Source organism: Lycorma delicatula, chromosome 11 (genome assembly GCF_047948215.1).
Source record: "Lycorma delicatula isolate Av1 chromosome 11, ASM4794821v1, whole genome shotgun sequence".
In the NCBI taxonomy this organism is placed as follows: domain Eukaryota; kingdom Metazoa; phylum Arthropoda; class Insecta; order Hemiptera; family Fulgoridae; genus Lycorma; species Lycorma delicatula.
The window spans coordinates 31,682,006-31,703,069 of NC_134465.1; the positions used below are offsets into that span (position 1 = coordinate 31,682,006).

Here is a 21,064-nt window from a genome sequence, read left to right on the forward strand (position 1 = left end):
TTACAGTATTCTATGTGAAACAATTTTAAAGCTGTTGAGGGGTTTCCATACATTTGACTTTCTGTGTATATATCATGACTGAGGATGTGGATCCCATAAAAGTACTTTCATTAAAAATAACATATCTTATCTCAATATACTGTACTAAGTTTAAAAAGATTAAGTTAAATAAATTAAAAATAAATATATATATTAGTGTACTTTTACTTAAATATATTGTTAGGTTTAACAGAAAACTTGGCTGATATTAGTTACATAATTTTAATTCACATAGGTTTTTGTTTTCTACAGTTTCTTAGCAAACAGATCATTCCCCAAACCACCAAGTTATACCAAAAGAATATGAACACAAATGATTATTAGCAGTGATCAGCTAATAAGCCATTTTCTGATTTTCATTTCCTCATTCAATCTGTTAGAGGGGTATATCAAGTCAACCTGGAGGTTGAGTTCTTAGGAGAAATAAACACTTGTCTGAAACACAGTATAGATATGCAGTCACATAGACTATATTATATTGTTTCATTTAACAATCGTAGATCTGAAATGGATGTACTAAAATTCTTCAAATTACCACATAATTTTAATAAAGACATTCCAACAAAGACTCAATCTATTTCAATATTTAATAGTGTACTTTGGTATCCTAATGTCCTTTCATCTACTCTTTAGTCTCCCATACTTCCAAAAAAATAAATTTAAACAGTATTATAAAATAGTATTTTGGTTAGAAAGATACATGCATATACACACCCATATCCAAATACACACCAGCAATGAAAATTATACAGTTTCTGATTAAATACTTCACTGATCAAATACTTCTATAAGCTTCAAGATATAAGTTGAAGAGTTACTTATGTAAAATGTTTTATATTATTTTAGTCGCTTTGAATTTTTAATCATGCCACATATGCTTGTCATTGAAGATAATAAAAGTTGTTTCATTGCAAATCTATTAATACTTTAATTAGAGGTTTGTTTTTTCCTCAAGCACAGATACATTCTTTTTTTTTTAATTTACAAGGGTGTTTTTAAGTAAAGGTCGTTTTCTATTTGCTGCCGTTAGACACAGTGGAAATTAATGGCACTAGAGTAGCATGTTTAATTATATCAGTAATTATCTGTTTGCAACAACAGGCTAACATTACTCATGTTAATTGTTTTGTATAGCCTGGCTGAAATGAGTGCTACAATAAATAATCCCACAAGTTGTGAAGTGCTATCAATAATTTGTTTATCTATTGGTGAAAAAAAAAATCTGCTGCAAATATTCATTGGGAAACTGCCGATGTTTACGGACCCAGTTTTCATTTTTCACAAAGAACATAGTGGTTGTCAGACTGTTATAACAGATGAATTGACTGAAAATGTGAATGCAAAAATCCACTTTACTGTTCTGAAATTATAGATTGAATTTCCTTTTGTTTTGTGATCAGTAATTTATGAAATTTTAACTGAAAAATTGGGTTAAGAAAGTTGTGTTCCAAATTGGTACCAAAAATTTTAACAAACACACAAAGAAAAATGTCTTGCTGCAGCTATCCGACCTTTCCAAGGTGATAATATCACCTTGGAAAGGTCGGATACAGATTAAACAAATTTATCACAATTATTATAAAACTAATAAATAAACTGATCTGTAAGCAGTTCTTGTTATTTCTTTTACTGTCACCTCACCACAAAACTCATCACAACTACAAAAGTGTAACAAACTGTGAAGTTAATTATGATAAATTGTAAAACTTTATGCAACTGTTTCATGATAACTTAAAAGATGATAATGTTAAAAGACTTTTACAGCAATAAATTACTACTACCAAATATTAACAAGAAATAAACGTATATACATGTTTTCTTCTTCTTCCAGTTTAGAACACTTTTCATCAAAAGATTCAGCTGCAGTTTCAATTTTGCTACAAATTTCATGCTCAAGGTTAAAAGCATTATATTCATTGAGAACTTTAATCTTCAATTCATAGAGTTCATCAATCAATTTTTCTTTTGATGCCAACAGAGCATTCAAACAATTGTTTTCTGCATTATAAATAGAAATAGTTTCCTCTAGATCGTTTACTTTACTAATACTAATAGAAAACACAGCGCTCAACATTTGTAAATTTTGTAAGAGAGAATTATTTCTAACAGTAAATTCAGAAATAAGAACCTGATTCGAAGAATTTATATCTCTTCTAGTTTAAAAAGCTCTTTCTTTAATTTTTCAACAGTCAATTTCTCTTGCTGCAAGAAAAACAAACAGGATTTATCAAGTAAAGATAAATAAGCTCTCACATACTGAATAAATGAAATTATAAAATAAAAATTTTCAGAAAAAAGATAAAAAGGCTTATCCATGGAAGAAATCATCACATGCAGTCAAAATTAAGCAAAATTTTTATTATACTTAAGGCATGTTATTTTTATTACCTTTGTTATTTTGTAATTCAAAACAATTTACACTAAATGAATTATTACAACTCAATGCATAATAAACATCTAGCATACACAGTACCTGTGTGCCTTTTTATAATTTACTTTACAGCTTTTTATTTCTTAATCATTATAGAAATACGAGCACATTATACCTCATACTTCTGTGTATCATGTAATTTCAGTTTCAAATTCTGTAATAATTGCACCTGATTCTTCAGCTCTTCATATTCAGAAGATAACTGCTGCAGCAACTTATCTTTATCTTCAAGGACGAATTGCTTAAAAAGAAAGAAACCCCCTATTTTATATGTAGATATTAAAATAATATAAAATATACATTCACATTAACTTACAATTCTTACACATAAATATATGTATATCTTTAATGCATTTTTTTTATATACATAAAAGAACATGTCGTGACAGATTCATAATCAACCCCAGCAATAACTACTGAAGGTAAATTAATAATTTATTTACACTTTCTTACCGTGTAAATGCACACTGAGAAAGGATTTTTTGAAATCGAGTTAAAATGGATTAAGGTGTTAATGAGTTAAAGGGTTAAAATAAAGTAACAATGAAATTTACTATTTTTTTAATTTCTCTGTAACAAATGAAGTCATCAGCTGGATGGAAAACTCATTGGCCAGCTAAAAAGCATCTTTGAACACCAGTAATGTACAAAGAAGCTCTTGTGGGCCAAGAAAGATGTTGCTTTCCTACAAGTCAAAGCTTTATGTTTAGGACAAAGGATTCCATACGTTAGAAAAGCATTAGATGAAAATACATCATCAGCTCATATCAAACACTCAGTTAAACATTACTCTTTGTTCATTACTTCCAGTGTGCCATGCCATATTGCCAAAAAAAGTGGAAAAAGTGAAAATATAAAGTGCTCCCATGACCAGGCAACTCCCCAGACTTAAATCATTTTGAAAAAGTCAAAAAATGACTCAAAAAAGAATTGTATCACAAAAATTGATCTATTAAAGGAATAATCAATACAGTTTCACGAAGAAACAAAAAAAAAAATGTGTAGTACATTTGTTGAATCAATGCCAAATCATGTACCTAAAGTGATTAAAAATAAAGGTCATATTAATTCATAGATATTCATAAACTGTACGAGTTAGATTTTTTTCTAAATAAAGTTACTTTTTATTAAATAAAATCTGTGTTCAAATTAATTTGCACGTTACTATGTCTTAACAGGTGTATTTTTTGCAAAATTTTTACATCAATATCTTTATACTACAAATAATGCACTTTCATAACAGATAGTAGGTAAAATTGTGACTAGATTAGATTGGTTTCAAACATATAAACAAATTCCTGATTTCACAATGTAACCTACCTGATGGCAGTGTCTTGTATCGGTAAGTTTGTAGGCATAACATTATGAACTGTTTTTGCAGGACATTACTGGTAAAATACTGCACTAATAACTAGTAAATTATTGTGCAAGGTAATATTTTGTATTTGACATGAGACACTAATTTACAGTCAAATAACAATGCAGGCCAGTTGTAATCATTACAAATGCTATTTATAAAGCAAAACAAGAAAAAAATTGATGGAAAATGATATATGCTGTATATATCCCATTCCTTCAATCAAGTTTATAGATAGTTTCTTCCTACAGTTCAGTTCATAGATAACAAATTCGGTAAATGTAACTGATTTTGTGATTTTTTCTTTTAGTAAAAAATTCATTCTTAATATTTAACAAGAAACATAATAAAAGCATATATTTGCAGAGATCGATGATTACAGTATAATCTGTAACACACCATAATCATGAGTACAGTATATTACTTTTACAAAATTGAAAACCGGGTGCCTGAATTGCTGTAAAGGTTGAAATTATCTTGACACTAAAAGCTACAATGTTGTAAAACTAGCTACCAAATCATACACGTAGGTTAATTTTAACTGAAAAAGTTTGCATACATGTAAACCCAGAATAATAAAAAACATTCAGGGCAATAGAAAAAAAAATCAATAACATAGATGAATCTTTATAATGATTTCTTCATTATTGCAGGAAATTGTAGCGGTTAGCAACACTAAACCTGCATCAAAAAAGACTAATCATACCTGCGACTTAACTGTATCAAAACTGCTTTACAGAGGTGGAATTCTTAGAAGTAAATGTGATTATCACAGTGACTTCAAAAATTTTAAGAAATTATTTTGGAATAAATTTTGAATTAATTTGTAACCATAGCATACATTGTTTTTGGATAAACCCCTCCTCCCAGAAAAAAATATGAGCATCAAAAAGTGTAAATTTACATGAAAATGAAAAAAATATTATAACCAAGATTTCCAGGTCCAATTCAAATAAAATCTACCGAATGGTTGGTATTGTATTCTAGAAGTCCCATGTCTAGGGGATATAATGTTGCTGATGGAAGATGTGTTTACAGAGATGCCGCCCACACGAACTCAATCCCTTGCAGCTTCCACAAACACAGGAAATCTTTTCCTGACCATAATCCTAACAACCCTATTTTTAAATTTATCCAGTTACTTTTTATTTCAAGTTCTGGAGATTACTCTCCAGAAATTAGTTATAGGGAAATTGGTTCTTTGTTTCTAAACTTCTGTAAAAACTACTTAAGAAAAAATTATTTAATAAGCAAATAAATGAATAAATATGAAAATGACAAATGGGAAATTATCTCGCTAAGATATTTAAGTAAGGAATGGGATTTTCATAATTCAAGATAATGGCGATAAAACTTTAGAGACTAGTATTTCATATTACATCATCTACAATGAATATTAAAGATCTACACAAATGTTAAACAATTTTTGCTTTTTAAGTAACTAACTGGCGATAAATAACAATACACATAGTACATAAAATTCACATTTCTATATTTTTGACAAAATTATTAATAAATGCTATATTTCATCATTAGTTATTCACTAGACTTTTACAATAGATAATGAATTTAAAAAATGTAATAACTATAAATTACATACAACAAAAAGTTCTACTTTTAAAATCCCATATCATTTTTTCTTTGACAACCACAAGCTGGTTTTCTAACTCAAAATGCAGTTCTCTTTCTTGATTAATATGTTTCTTTTCCAAATCATTTAATTTTCTTTAGCTTCTTCAAGTGCTAACTTGAGTTTAGTTCGATCAATCTTTAGTTCTTCATTTTCACATTTCATCCTAATAATTAAACAAAAGTTCCAATAAATAACTTAAGTAAACATAGCTAACGTAATGATAAAAATAAATTCACATCAGTATTAATAGTTCTCCAAAACAAGAAAAGAAATAAATGAGAAAGACAAACAATGTTAAAGAAGATAAAAATAAATCAATCATCAAATACAATCAGGAAATGGACTGGTAGTTAATAATATGAATCAGAGTTTAAAGTCCATGTTATCTTCTAGCCCAAAATTTAGTTATTCTTACAAAGACCAGTAAGAGGATGTCCACAGCAATTACATTTTGATAAAGAGCAAATACGACAACTAATAGTTACTTTTTTAGAATCATTTTTTATTCTTTAACTAAGCAAATCTCATTTTTATCTGCAAACATACCCATCACTTTTAATACAAAATACTAATCTTAAGCTTAATATCATTAAGCTAAATCTTATGATGAGTATAACAAAATCTCTCAGGTGAAGAAGAATGAGAATAATTCAGAAACCTGATATTTGAGTGTGACTTTACTACTGATTTTGTTGTAAACGCTATATAAATTGATTTTTATGTTTAATTACAGCCTATATTTTTGTGATTGAAATGACATAAAATGAGTTAAAACTGACTGGTTCATTAAAAATAATTTTATATTATTTACCTGTTTTTGCGTGTTTAATTTTTTTTTACCTGTTTCATAGGTTATTTTTTGCTTAAAAACTGCTTGCCAGTCACAAATAGTACATTACCAGAGATAGTGTTAAGCTAATCTATAAATCTATAAAAAAAACATATATATTAAAATGATATCAAATAAATGCTAATAATGAATAAACTGTTGATTTGTTTCCATTACCTTTTGTGCTAAATACGCAGCGCGTGATAAATTATTATTTACATATAATAAATATGATAGAGCAGTCCATGCCTGGGGACAATGTTCCTCATGAGTCCAAGAAACAGGTATTATTAGTCTTTCCATTTCTGAAATTTGCTTTTCATTTGCTAGTAAAGCAGCTAATAAATCGATACCTCTTGATTACTAGGATCAACCGCATGAGCCTGTCATTAAATAATTACATAGAATCACACAAATTATTGAATTTATAACATTACACATTGCATGAAATTAACATTTAAGTTACTCAGTTTAATTTTCATTTAAGTTACTTGTATTAATATCTTTCTTCTCTATTAATCCTACCCTACTGAAGGGCATTTGTATGTGTGTCTGCTTGTGTATGTATGTCTGTCCCCCTCAGCTGAGAACATGCTTACATGATCGAACATACTGCCCATAAAGAAATCATCCATTTTTTTCTTAAATGTTTATAAACAATATATAAGAACAGTAACAATAATTATAAAATAAATTTTACTACTGTAATTCATTCATTCAATTTCATAGCAGATCTTAAAACGCAACTATTTTTGATAAAAATAAATCGATACTGAAAATACTGTTGACTATCCACTTAGGATCATATATATGATTTATTTTTGGCCTTGTAGTTATAATTAAACAAACATATAGGCAAAACACATGGGTCAAATCAAATGGTAAACAATAATAAAAATTAGAAGAATTTTGAATTCTATATATCCTCCTTAGCAATTTATTGATTTTGAAGCAAACTTCTCTTTTGTTATTGTGTCAAGGAAGTTAGTTTTGTATTACAATAATTTATTTCATAAATTGAATATAATATATAAATAATATATTGATTAATTTATATTTAAGCTTCCAGCTCTCGTAGTGAGTGAATTTGCATATGGATATTACGGATCTTGATGAATATGTTGAGGGCGTGCAATCTTTAAAAGATGCCTAAATCGATCTAAACCAAATTTAATTGGGAAGATTTGCTGATATTTTTTCTTGATCAATTTTCATCATTAAAAAAAAAAAAATTTTTACACAAGAGGTAATCAATTTTGGACACCTAATAATCCCATTCCGAGACGCCGCCCACCAGGGCAACCCACCCGGAGGGCCTAACTGCGGAGGTGTGCTGCAGATACATACAGCAGTATGCAGCTGTATATTACTAGAAGCACAGCAGAAAATACAGCAACCTTTACATACATAATGTCAAATCCATTTAAATTGCTTCAATTCTTTAATCATTTTAAAAGTTCACTAGGATTAAGTCTCATGACCTGTATAAAATTTTTCTGGAGGACAATCTAAAGAGATAGCAACAGTAAAGGCCAAACTTTATCAATATAGTCAAGCATTTAGGAAACAAACATTTTCAAAAATCCATTAATTACAATTGAACTTTGATAAAAGTTCACCTATAACTAATGGAACAGCATAGTTAATAGAAAACCAATTGTTTTAAAGATGTATAACTCACTGAAAAGATAGATTTAAGGACGAACGCTATCTGGGTTTCACATTTCACAAAGGGTAGCAACTTTTGAAGAACTTGTATAATAATATGATTCAGATTTTTTAAATTGTATTACCGATATATGTCTATTTACTTATTCTTTGCATTAACTAAAACTTACTCCAAATTAATTATGTAAAAAATAAATTTCTAATATGTGAATAATGACCAGGTCAAGCCTAACCAGAATTTGAATAACAGATGAGATCAATAACCACAAACATCAACACAGTAACAATTGTCAATTAACTGCTACAATCTATGCACTAAATGATTAAAAAATGTTACACATTAAACTTACATAACTTCTTATCCACTGATATATCAGTATTCTGTTTTAATTATATTATTTTAAGATAATAAATAATTATTTTAATACAATGATAAAAAAATATAGTTAAATGCTTTCTTAAGTATTGCAATACAATCTTAATCAATTTTGATAAATTAAAAATATTAAGGTTGATGGAAATAACAACATTGATAGGAAAAAAATAAATAATCTTTAAATGGTTTACTCAAATAAAAGACTAGTGAGCAGTTTTTGAAATTTCAACATAATATTCTAAGATCATCATCCCATTCTGAATAAAATGGGAATAAAATAAAATTAAGCGAAAAAGTGATTAGTTGAAATGCTTAAACAACAGATATTATTAGAGTAAATTAAAATCAGATACACAAATTGATAGATTACTGATATATGTGATTGTAATATATATATATATTTATATATATTCTGAGGTTTCTTAACTGTGTATTGATAATGACAATAATGATTTTTGGCATATATATATATATATATATATATATATATAATTTTAACCAAAATGAAAATATGAGTACAAATGATTAAAGTACAGTAATCCAAAATATGCAGTAATAATAAAATTAAATAAAAGTAAAAAAATAATAATAATCATAATAAAAAAGTAAATTATAATTAACAGGCAAATAATTAGTGTACTAGCAGAAATGTTAGGTTGGTTCGAAAAATTACTTGAAACGTACAAAATGCTCTAATATTATTCTCGTTTACTTCTGTGCCTTCTACAACTACATTAACTATTCTTACACAAAGTGTAATACAAATTATAATAGTATAATCATATTACCCTTTGTAATTTAATCAAAGCCATTTTTGAATAACCACTATTATAATATGTTTCACCTAAGGATGCTAAAAGTGCATGGAACACCAACAGCAAGTTGGTGTTCTTTTTTAAAACTTTAGGTTCTTAATAAGGCTATATAGTGCATTGTACAATGATTAGTTTGTACTTTCTGCACTTAGTTTTTTCTACAATTTTTTTTATTTTTTAAAGATTTCACATCATTTATGAGAAACTTAAATAAGGTTTTTTCTCTATATTTCATTTATTCTAGATATTTTAACATTGCATTAAAACAAAGTGATTTATTTTTCAATTTTCTGCACTGGTTTCTTATGAAATGATGAAATCTTTTTTAAAGTAAATTTATTTATTAAATTTAATTTCCCTATTTCTCCCTCTTACACTTTCGCTGCCATCAGATCCTTTTATTATATTTACTTTTGCAATTACTTCTGGATTGTACATTCAATATAATATACTTTAAAATCAGCATTGTAATTAACAATCTTTTGCAAAAATCTTCTACAAATTTATTTAACTACATTGATAATTATTCCATTTTTTTCAATATAAATTCTTATATAATTTTGTTTTTGATTCAGTTTCTATCTTATTGTCAAGTCTCCCCATTTTTTACGAACAGAAAAAAACAAAATTCCATAAGAAAAATATTTTCCAACAAACATAATGTAAATGTTACTAGATGTTAACGATTACTTGAATGAATGGTGGAAAAAAACACATTTCTTCAACATAAATGAAGGTATTTGAATTTCAATGGCCACACAGATGAGGCAAGATCCAGACTTACAGAAAGGACAAACTACACAGGTTCTTATGAGAAAATGATCACACATTATTACATTTTTAATCAGTTCTGACCATTAAGAAATATAAAGATGTTTTGTATTAGACCCTCGTTAATGAGATCCTTGAAAAAATTATTCAGGTTAATGAGGTTAATGAGTTAAATAAATGGGAAAACCATTGCACCAAATATTTTAACACACTTTAACATAATAAAATATTCCATAACAAAAAACAATGTTGTATTAAATAAATAGAAAATTTAAATCAAGCATACTTTCCAATTACAATTTAAAAATGTCTGTCTAATTAAAAACATCTACCCATAAAAAATACAAGTAAATCATTTAAATATGCATCACACTGAATGCAGTTCAAAAAATTAAATACTTAATTTTAACATTTTTTAGTGTAAATGAATAGAGCAGAGTTTAATGTTGTTTAGCCAAAAATAAGCTAATAGTATATTCATTAATAGTATAGCCAACATATACAAGTGAATTTGTTTAAAATAGGTATTATTACGGATAGATTTAAAAAAAAAATCTTTTTCTGTATCAAAAATAAGGGATAATCGCTTATGGGCCTGTCGGTTGCCGATTCATCTACTCTTCTATAATGATAGATTAATTTGATATTTTCTATGATGTACTTTATCTAGAAAAATGTATCCAAATCGACATTTAACATTTTTTTGGATAAAAAAGAATTATTTTTAAACAGTTATTTAAACACTTCATCGGGTACTGATGTAGTGGATAGTTTTCAGTATTTGGATAAATTACATCATTATCAATTATAAAAAGCAAGTAATTAAAGAAGTATACAGAGTTAATAATTAAAGTAATAATAAAATTATTTATAATAATTTCTGTTTCATAGCAACCATTCAAATATTATGATTAAAAAATAAACATTCATATTTATTATACAATTTTGAAAGTAGAAGACATAAGGACATAATTTGGAGAAATATTGAAAATAAACACAATGAGTTAACAGCGGATAGAAGTATATAATTATTTTATATTTTTCAACATTTTATATTTTGGATGTAAAATAAGGTAAATTTGAAAATCTAGTTGTCTTTATAAATATACAAAACAATTCTATCTTTGACATGATTGTCTTTATACTTTTATTTAAATTTATTAAATATAATTTTTAAATATATATATTAAAATTCCTTAATTTTAGTTTATAAATTTTTCTTTAGATATTTTAGTTGTTTTTTCAGATAATATCTTCATGTTAAATAAACTTTTTTTTTTTAATACTTTTATTTATAGTCGCATCAACAATCACCAGTCATTAGCAACTTATGTAACTGTACCAGTAAATACAGTACCAGTCGTACTCTTTAACAACTTCAGACCGACCATTCCTGAGGTGTGTGTGGTTAATTAAAACCCTACAAAAAAAAAGAACACTGGTATCTGGTGTTAAAATTAAAAATTTTAAATGTTATATATATATATATATATATATATATATAAATATTTTTACACATAGATATTAAAATGAGTACAAGAGCACTTGAATCAGATATACCTTCCAACCAAGCAAGTTCAAGACTTTATTGTGAGTAATGTTAGATGTGCGTTCTAACAGAATGAGTTAAAAACTTTAATACAATGTTAGATTTTCATTCTAACGAAGTGAATCCAAGACTAAAGAAAAATTACATAACATCAAAGGCTTCAACAAAATATTTTTGAATAAGTGCTATTCATGGAATAAATACTAGTAATAATGCCTTAGGTACACTAACTACTACATTCTAACTCCTCCCCCAAATAAAAATTTCCGAGGGCTGCTGATTACTAGGCTCAGATTGTCTTTGTCTAAATATGTTACGATACATTACATAAACAATAATTACTAAAATTAAATACGATAATAAAATTCAGAAAGATACTTGATTTTAACAATTGCTTGTTTTCTAACAGATGACAAATTATTCAAATTTCTTTTATCTAAATCTAATGTTTTTATTTTTACAGAAAATTCTGTGTTGAGCATCATCAGAATTTAATTCATTATTATCCAAAAATGTTTTGTAAGACTAATAAGGTGTATTCCTTGAAGTGTTTTATCGCCACAAGTGTTTTGATGACTTTTTATTGCCACATTTACTATCTAAACCTATAATTCTTTTATTTTTCTAATTTTAATTTTTGTCGTAACAAATTTCTACTTTTGGTATAATTGTCATATATTGTGATTGTTTTTTAGTCGGAACAGAAATCATTTTATACAAAATACAATCTAATTCTTCTACGATTGGCAACTTAAAAAAATACGCTACATCCTCAGAATTAATCTTAAACTAACTTTGAATAAACTTTCGAATTCTCTTATATTTTCTAATCTTGGTTAATAAAGTGAACCTACCGGTTCTGTAACCCTCTTAATAATAAAGACTCTTAAAGCTAACTTTCTTAACATATTCCCATAAAACATTTGTTATTAGAGGTCCTCTGTTTGAAAATTTAATCATTTTTAGATCTTTTCATAAAAATTAAAAGCTGTTTTGTTATTTTTGTTTTAATTTTGCCATTTCTAAAATTAATCTGAAACAATCACGTCTACCTGAATAACCATTCAATATCACTTTACTCTAACATCGACCCGTTTGTAACTTTTCAATTAATTCTAAAACAGGCGATTTTATTTTGGACAAATTGTTAAAAACAAATGTTCATCTAAAAATCTGGGTTACTGTTTACATAAAATCTTGTAACAGATTTGTACCTCAGAATTCAGGGATCACGTCAAAATATAGGCTTTCTCGACACTGTTCTCGTCATTTTGTCCAAATAACACTTCATTCGCACAAAAATTACACAAATTAAAAGCGACTAATAATAGAATTTAAATTTGATATTATTAATACTTTTCTACTTACCATAAAATTATTTTGCGAACGTGCACTATTTTTTAATAGTTTAATTACTGATTCACACCGATTTAATTTTTTTCTACACCTTTTAATAAATTTACTTTATAAAAAATATAACACATACAGAAAAATAAAATTATTTTGAAAAATATACACTTATTCATTACACTCCTTAGATTAATATGCTTTAATTCTCGTGTTTATCGTCTTCACGAACTGTGGAAAGCGATGAAGAATTATGTTCATTAACTCCTTTAACACGTCGTACCGACTGCGTCAGTTAAGTTGTTTCTTAGCAATGAATATTTAAAAAAAAAAATTATTTTATTATACATATAAAATAATTATTTCACATACACATATACTTTTTATGATATATTGCATATACCTTCCAAATACAAGACTCTAATTAAACTATGTTAGGTGTACAAGCTAACAGAGTACTTCAACATATTATTTCTTAGAATTACTACTAATCCAGAAACACCAGTAATAATGCTTGCATTTGCTAAATAATATATTCTAATGTACATGTGAGTGTGTGTTTTATGTGCTTAAAAATATACTTTATGCATAACTGTATGCTTTGAAATTAATCTGAAAATTATTCATTGTTATAAATTATGATTACTTAATATTAAACGTTAGCGGTTTAGTTGTTTTTCACAAAAATTTGATTACGTTACATTATTATTGAGAATGAAGTTATGCAGTATTTTTGTTTCTTGCACTATAAACTGTATCTATATTTATCCAATTGAAACTGAATTTAAAAAAGTGAAGTTCTGTTTGGAGTTCTTTGTTTTGAAAAAAAATACCGCGTTTCTCCACTCATGCAGAATACACCGATATGATTTTTGCGTACCGCTTTTGCGATGGAAATATTGCAGCTGTGGTGGAAGAATACTAACGTAGGACGAATATAATATAATACTAACGTATGAACGAATATTTCCAAACCGTAAAGTATTTTTTTATAGAATTTTTAATAATCTTTGTGCAAATAACAGTTTCCAGTGCACATGTTTCATCTGAACGTCAACCAATATACTTTGATGGCAAGAAAAAACATTCTTCAGGTGCTAGAACCGGCTAACTAACAAATTAATCCTACTAAAAGCACGTGAAGAATTTCTACACGACTTAATATTCCACAAAATACCGTATGAAGGGATTATACACTATAACGGATTGCATCCATATGTTCAGAAGGTTCAACATCTCCTCTTGGTGACCGTACCAAACGACTGCAGTTTTGTCATCGAGTTAACAGTAATTACTAGTTAATTCCATTCATTCTATTTTTGGACGAAGCTACTTTTACTCGTAATGGCATAAACAACACACGGAATACTTTACCGTTGGTCTGAAGAAAATCCACATGCTGTAATCGAATTAAATTTCCAGAACATATTTTCGGTGAACGTTCGGTGTGGCACGATCGAAAACCAATTAATAGACCCTTTTATACTAAAACCAGAAGAGAAATTATACGGAATATTTAAACAATTTCTTATAGTGCTTGAAAATTTCCCATCGGTGAAAGGAATTGAAATGTATTATCGACTTCATTGATCACCGACATTAAGTAAACATTTCACGAATGAAGTAAATTACTAGTTGGCGATAGAGAATGTAAGGAAACGCGTTGAAAAGTGCATCGATGTAAGTGCTGGAATCTTCGAACATTTATTGTTAATTAATGCACTATAAACCAAGATGTGTATTTTTTAAAAAGAACAGTAGATTAAAAGTATTTTAATTTTTCGAAGGTCTAAATTTATTGTACAAAAAACGGCTGTTTTTTATTTTTAGATTCATTTTTCTGCTAACATTTGTTAAACATGTGCTAACATTTTTCTGCTAAGTTGTTTTTTAATAATAAAAGTGACTTTTTTTTGTTTTTCTCAGGTTTTATTAAAACGGTTTTCTCAGAATTTCTCTACAAGTTTTGATAACAAAATTTACTCATTTAACAAAGCCTAAAAAAAGTGTTTCGTCACCGAATGTTCGTTTTACGTTGGATGTTAAAAGTACACGAAATACAGACAGTTGTTGGACATGCTGTTTTATTTAAAAAAACAAAAACTATCAACTTTATTCTTATACAACGCCGTAAAATTCATTCAGTTTGACTTCATTGGTCATGTTATATTTGTAAAACCATATTATTTATTATATATTCTTTCTCATTTGTTAATATATATTTTCTATATATATATATATGTGTGTGTGTGTGTGTGTGTGTGTGTGTGTGTATATATATATATATATATGTGTGTGTGTGTGTGTGTGTGTGTATATATATATATATATATATATATATATATATATATATATATATATATATATATATATATGTGTGTGTGTGTGTGTGTGTGTGTGTGTGTGTGTGTGTGTGTGTGTGTGTGTGTGTGTGTGTGTGTGTGTGTGTGTGTGTGTAATATTAATAGATGAAATGGTAAAATATTACACCAAAACCTTGACATGTAACAATTGGTTGTTAGCGTTTGAATTCTTAAAACTTGATATCTCATGATATATTGAAAAGTATTATTTATTTATTTAATTTTTTAGTGTAATAAATTAATTGATATTGACAATATATTTTTAAAAACAATAATTACATTTACAGGAATATATATTTTTTTATATTATAAAATAATCATTTTGTTAAACCTAATTATCGTAACTTTTTTCAAACGATAATTATATACGTATGTGTAATAAAATCTAAGATGCAGTATGAATATTTAAAATACCATCCAATCTTTTATATCCTAAACGTAAGATAAAACTGAAATAAAATATATGATAAAATTTTTGTACCTATGATAACGAAATATTAAGTTTTAATGTATTTTTATGTTTTATTTTCAGGGAGTTATATCAACAGAGAGGAAACGCCGGAGAAGAGAATTCAGCGAGTTCTATCATCCCAACCCCCGTAGGGAAAGACGCCTACCTTAAGACGATTCCGGTCGCCACCACTCCCGTTCCTAGCCTTGATGGGCTTTAACATGGGAGTCGTCTTATAAACTATCAACTGATTACACCTCACAGTAATAAGGCAGGCCTCGGTTCGGATGCCACCGATTTAAATGCCTCGGTAGACATTTACATCGGTGATTTTTTAACTCAGCTTTTGCCTTCGCTTAAGGTCCATACGGATATCTTGAATGTCCTACATCGTTGCGCTCTAATTTAGCTGACCGAGTTCGTGGAAGCACGAACCCCGCGCCTAGTTCTACATTTTACAGAGCCAATATGTAAATGTCGTTTAGATTGAGGCAATAGTATTAACATGCCACCAGCAATGTTGCTCGCAACAACGTATTTTACTCCTAGCTTTCTTAATGAACTCATATTTAGTTCATACCCCAGATATTGGAATAGTTGGCCTCCTGTCTGGTCTACAAGGGAGAGGCGGACAGACCGCCTACTCCCACTCAGCTCCATCGCAGAGTCCCGCGAGACTTAATAGTATCGAGATGTCGCAACATTCACGGCCGCATGGAATCCATGCCCCCGATAGCGCAATCGCCATCCCACCGACATCCCCACTCCGTAGGGAAAGACACCCGCCTTGTGGCGCATCCGGTGGATACCACCCTGTTCATAGGCCTGATGGGCTTTAACGGGAGCCATCCCGCCGACATCTCGATTCCCCCCCGAGGGGAGAAGATCCCACCTCGTAGCGTGTCCGGTCGCTACACCATCCCCTCCGTTCCTAGCCAGTAGTGGCTTTAACGGAGGACATCTTCTCGCCCTCAAACTGATTGCGCACCACAGCTTTCAGTCCAGGCCCCGCAGAGATGCCACCGATGCAGATGCCCCAGTGATGTTTGGTCGTTTAAAATGCCCTCGTCGAAATGATGCTACGCCACGGCTGAGAGGTCACACACACAACCGGTACTACAGTCGCCGCTCCACAGACAGCTTACAATCAGTTTTTAAAGTAAATTCTATCAGCGGAGATGAAAATCCGCAGAAGGGGTGGTGATCAGCGGGTTGTGTCAGTGAATAGGAAACACCACAGAAGAAGTTGAGATCAGCGGAGAGGAAACGTCGCAGAAGGGAGTGGTGATCAGCGGGTTCTATCAGCGAAGATGAAACGTCGCGGAACGGGGTGGAGAGTCGTCAGTATGGAGATATTACACATCCGAAGGGCGCCACGTGGGTAGACGGGTGGGAGGCCTTGAGTAGAATATCGGTCGTGTCACGTTGAGTGTGGGAAGCGGTTCATCCAAAGTGTGCTAGATGTGCGGTAGGGAGACGGGGATGCTGTCGTAGAAGTTCGTTGGGATGAGGCTTGTACACATCCGACGGGCGCCAGGAGGGCCGCTGGGAGGAAGGGCGATGGGTGTGGTATCGGTCGGGGCGCGTTGGGTGGGGGAAGCGGCTCATCCAAAGTGTGCTAGATGTGCGGTAGGGAGACGGGGATGCTGTCGTAGAAGTTCGTTGGGATGAGGCTTGTACACATCCGACGGGCGCCAGGAGGGTCGCTGGGAGGAAGGGCGTTGGGTGTGGTATCGGCCGGGGCGCGTTGGGTGGGGGAAGCGGCTCATCTAAAGTGTGCTAGATGTGCGGTAGGGAGACGGGGATGCTGTCGAACGGGATAGATGTTCGGTGGGATGAGTGCTGTACACATCCGACGGGTGCCAGGAGGGTCGCTGGGAGGTAGGTCGTTGGGTGTGGTATCGGTCAGGGCGCGTTAGGTGGGGTATTGGTCTGGATGCAGATTGGAGGCGAAACTGCCTAGTCAAGGTCACCATACTCAGCCTACGGGGATCTCAAAATTCATCGTAAGTAACACTTATTTGCAATGAATATATTTACTTATACATTACATCTAGACTTTTCTAATTATCTTTAATAATGAATATATCTTTCAGTTTCATTTCTTAAAAAATTATTTGTATTAAATATGTTGGTACAACTTCGAAACCTGGCAACATGATTCCTAATTTTACCAAAATCACTTTTAATTTTTTTAGGAGCTCTATATTTTTTTATGGTACTCTATACCTGTGAATTGGGAAATGATGGAAAAAGCCTAATAGCTGTAAAAAGTAGTATGCTGTAATGTATAATAATAATAATAATAATAATAATAATAATCGTTGGTACATGGATTATCTGTCATAAAGAACTTTGCAAAAAAAAAATAATAGACAGATTTGCTTTGTAAAGTGAAAAAAAGTCTCCATTAATTTATGTTTATCACACGGAATATCATTAGTGCCTGAAAAACTATAACAAGTGATTTTGGAGAACCTAATGATACTAATGTACTATTTTTCATGAACATGTTACAAAAGGAAAAATTTAAATGAAAAGTTATATGCTTAAATGATTTACAGTTTCCATTTTTGATATCGTTATGTATCTCCATCTACATGTGTAAATAATAATTTCACGTCGGGTGTGAAAAATTACTTCTATATCATATATTCAGTATCATCATATCTAGGTTATAACTAAAAGAAATAGACTTAAGAAAAAGATTACTTACATCAAAATAAATTTTTTTATCAGAAAATTCAATTAAAAAATGGTATTTAGTTTATTGAACAAATGTAAATAAAAAAAAAAACGTTAGTTAAGTTTCGATGGTATTTTAACATTTATATATGTATGAACCCTCGACACATTTAATAAAATAAAACAAAATGTGGAAATAAAAAAATATTATTGGAGTGCAGATATAAAAAGAAGAGCCTGATTTAATCAAATCTCTTTCAGTTTTAGTTTTGCTGAATATTTCAATACATAAAATATATTTTACACGGTATTTTTTTAATTATAGCCTGAATAAAGAAAAATATTGTAACAAAAAAACAATTATTAAAATTTGACTGGAAATTATTGTTAATGAATCTAATTTGTAAAAAAAAATAAATACTGTGTTACAATATAATATTTTTATAAAAATAATACTTAAAATATTCCTGTTATTAAAAATTGATGTAATTGTGTAATAGTTTACAATTTTTTTTTATGAAATATCAAAACTTTGTTTTCAAGTTTTGAATATTCAAATGCTAACAAACAATTGTAATGTCAGTAGTGTTTTGGTGTAATATTTTCCCTTTACAACTTTTATAAATATATCTTTATTCATATTTATATTGATATAGATTATATTATATTATATTGTATATATTATTGAATTTTGTTGCGAATAGGAAAGACTTTTGGCTAGGTTATTTATTAACTCAGCATCAAAGGGCTGGCAGGAGTAAGTAGGTTTTGTAATGAACAAAGAGATAGTGAAGAGAGCAGATTATTTCAAAAAGCTTAGCAGTAGAATTCTACATGCCTACAAGTGCCCATAATGATGAGTATAGTGTGTATATGAAGAAATTGACGAAACAATTAAACACATAGAAGGAAATGAAAATTTATTAATACTTGGAGATTGGAATACAAGCATTGGAAAAGGCAAGGAATGAAAATATTGTGGTTGAATATGGGCCGGGCAAAAGGAGTAAAGGAGGGGGCCGACTCATTCAGTTTTGCACGAAGTATAATTTATTAATTGCCAACACCCAATTTAAAAATCATAATAGAAGAGTAACCACTCTTGGAAAAAGCCGGGTGATATTACAAGGTATCAGGTAGATTAAATCATGGTTAAGCAAAAATTTAGAAACTCATTGACTACAAAGCATATCCAGGGAAGACATTGATAGCAACCATAATTTAGTGATAATGAAATGTAGATTGGGGTTTAAAATCCTAGAAAAAAGATTACAGATGAATCGCTGAAATTTAGAGAAGCTTGAGGAAGAGGAGGTAAAAAAAGTTTTGAGGAGGACATCACAAGAGGTCTGAATAAAAAAAAATGAATTGCAATATATAAAGAATGGAAAAATGTTAAAAAGGAAATTATTAAATAAAAAAAAAATGAACCTAGGTGGATGATTGCAGCTGATGATTAACGTAGAAAGTATAAGAATGCTAATGATGGTAAAAGGAACTATCAACAGTTAAGAAATATTATAAACAGGATGTGCAAATTATTGAAAGAATGGAATTAAGAAGTGTTCAGAAGCGGAAAAAGAAATGATCATTGGTAAAATAGACGGAGCATACAGGAATATAAAGGAGAATTTTTTGGTAGTTAAGTTAAAATCTAATGTGTTAAATAAAGATAGTAAATCGATTTATAATACGAAAGGAAAGGTAAATAGGTGAACGGAATATAATAGAGTTATATGGGGGAAATGAATTAAACTGCTGTTATAGAGGAAGAAGGGGGGAAGTTGAAGAGGATGAAAAGGGAGTTGCAGTACTGAGATATAAATTTAATAGAGCATTAAAACATTTGAATGGAAGAAAGGCTCCTTGGGTAAACTGGATGCTGCAGAATTACTGCACAATGTAGGTGAGGAAGCGATAAGTATATTATAGTCATACAAATTGGTGTGCAATATTTACATAGAAGGAAGTTCCATCAGACTTCAAAAAGAGTGTTATTGTTATGATACCAAAGAAAGCAGGAGCAGAAAAGTGTGAAGAATACAGAAAAATTATCTTAACTACTCATGTATAAAGATCTTAACTAGAATTCTGTACAGAAGAATTGAGAGGAGAGTGGAAGAACTATTAGTAGAAGACCAATTTGGTTTCAGGACAAAGTAATTTTAGTGCTCAGATTAATAGTAAAAGTAAGATTAAAGAAAAACAAACCGACATACATGGCACATATAGACTTAGAAAAAGCATTTGACAATCTAGACTGGAATAAAATGTTAGCATTTTAAAAAGTTTAGGGTTAGAAAAGTATAGCGATAGAACAAATGTTAATACTTATAGGAACCAAAATGCAACAGTAATAATCAAAGAGCATAAGAAAGAAGCAGTAATAAAAACGGGATTCTGTCAAAGATGTTCCCTATCCCCACTATTTTTTAATCTTTTCATAAAACTAGCTGTTAATGATGTTAAAGAACAATTTAGAACAGTGCAAGGTGAAAAGATAAAAATGCTAATATTTGCAGGTGATATAGTAACAATTTGAAGATGATATATTGATTCTAGTTGAGACAGAAAAGATTTTGAAGAAACAATGAATGGCATGGATGATGTCCTTCACATGAACTATCACATGAAAAAAAAAGCACACAAAATAAAAGTAATGAAATGTAGTAGAAATAAAGTAGATGGACCACTGAATATAAAAATAAGATGAGAAAAGGTTATGGAGGTAGAATTTTGTTATTTCGGAA

General features: G+C 29.6%; 1 long non-coding RNA gene across 1 annotated transcript in view; it reads right to left on the minus strand.

Moving 5' to 3' along the window:
- Positions 1–5,308: 5,308 nt before the first annotated feature.
- LOC142332417 (uncharacterized) overlaps positions 5,309–21,064 on the minus strand; it is a 36,961-nt gene continuing 21,205 nt past the window's right edge. Inside the window, exons 3-5 of the long non-coding RNA XR_012758303.1 lie at positions 12,837–13,121; positions 6,467–6,672; positions 5,309–5,623 (exon numbers count right to left, since the gene is read on the minus strand). This is a non-coding gene — a long non-coding RNA (uncharacterized LOC142332417). The remainder of the gene's footprint in view (positions 5,624–6,466; positions 6,673–12,836; positions 13,122–21,064) is intronic.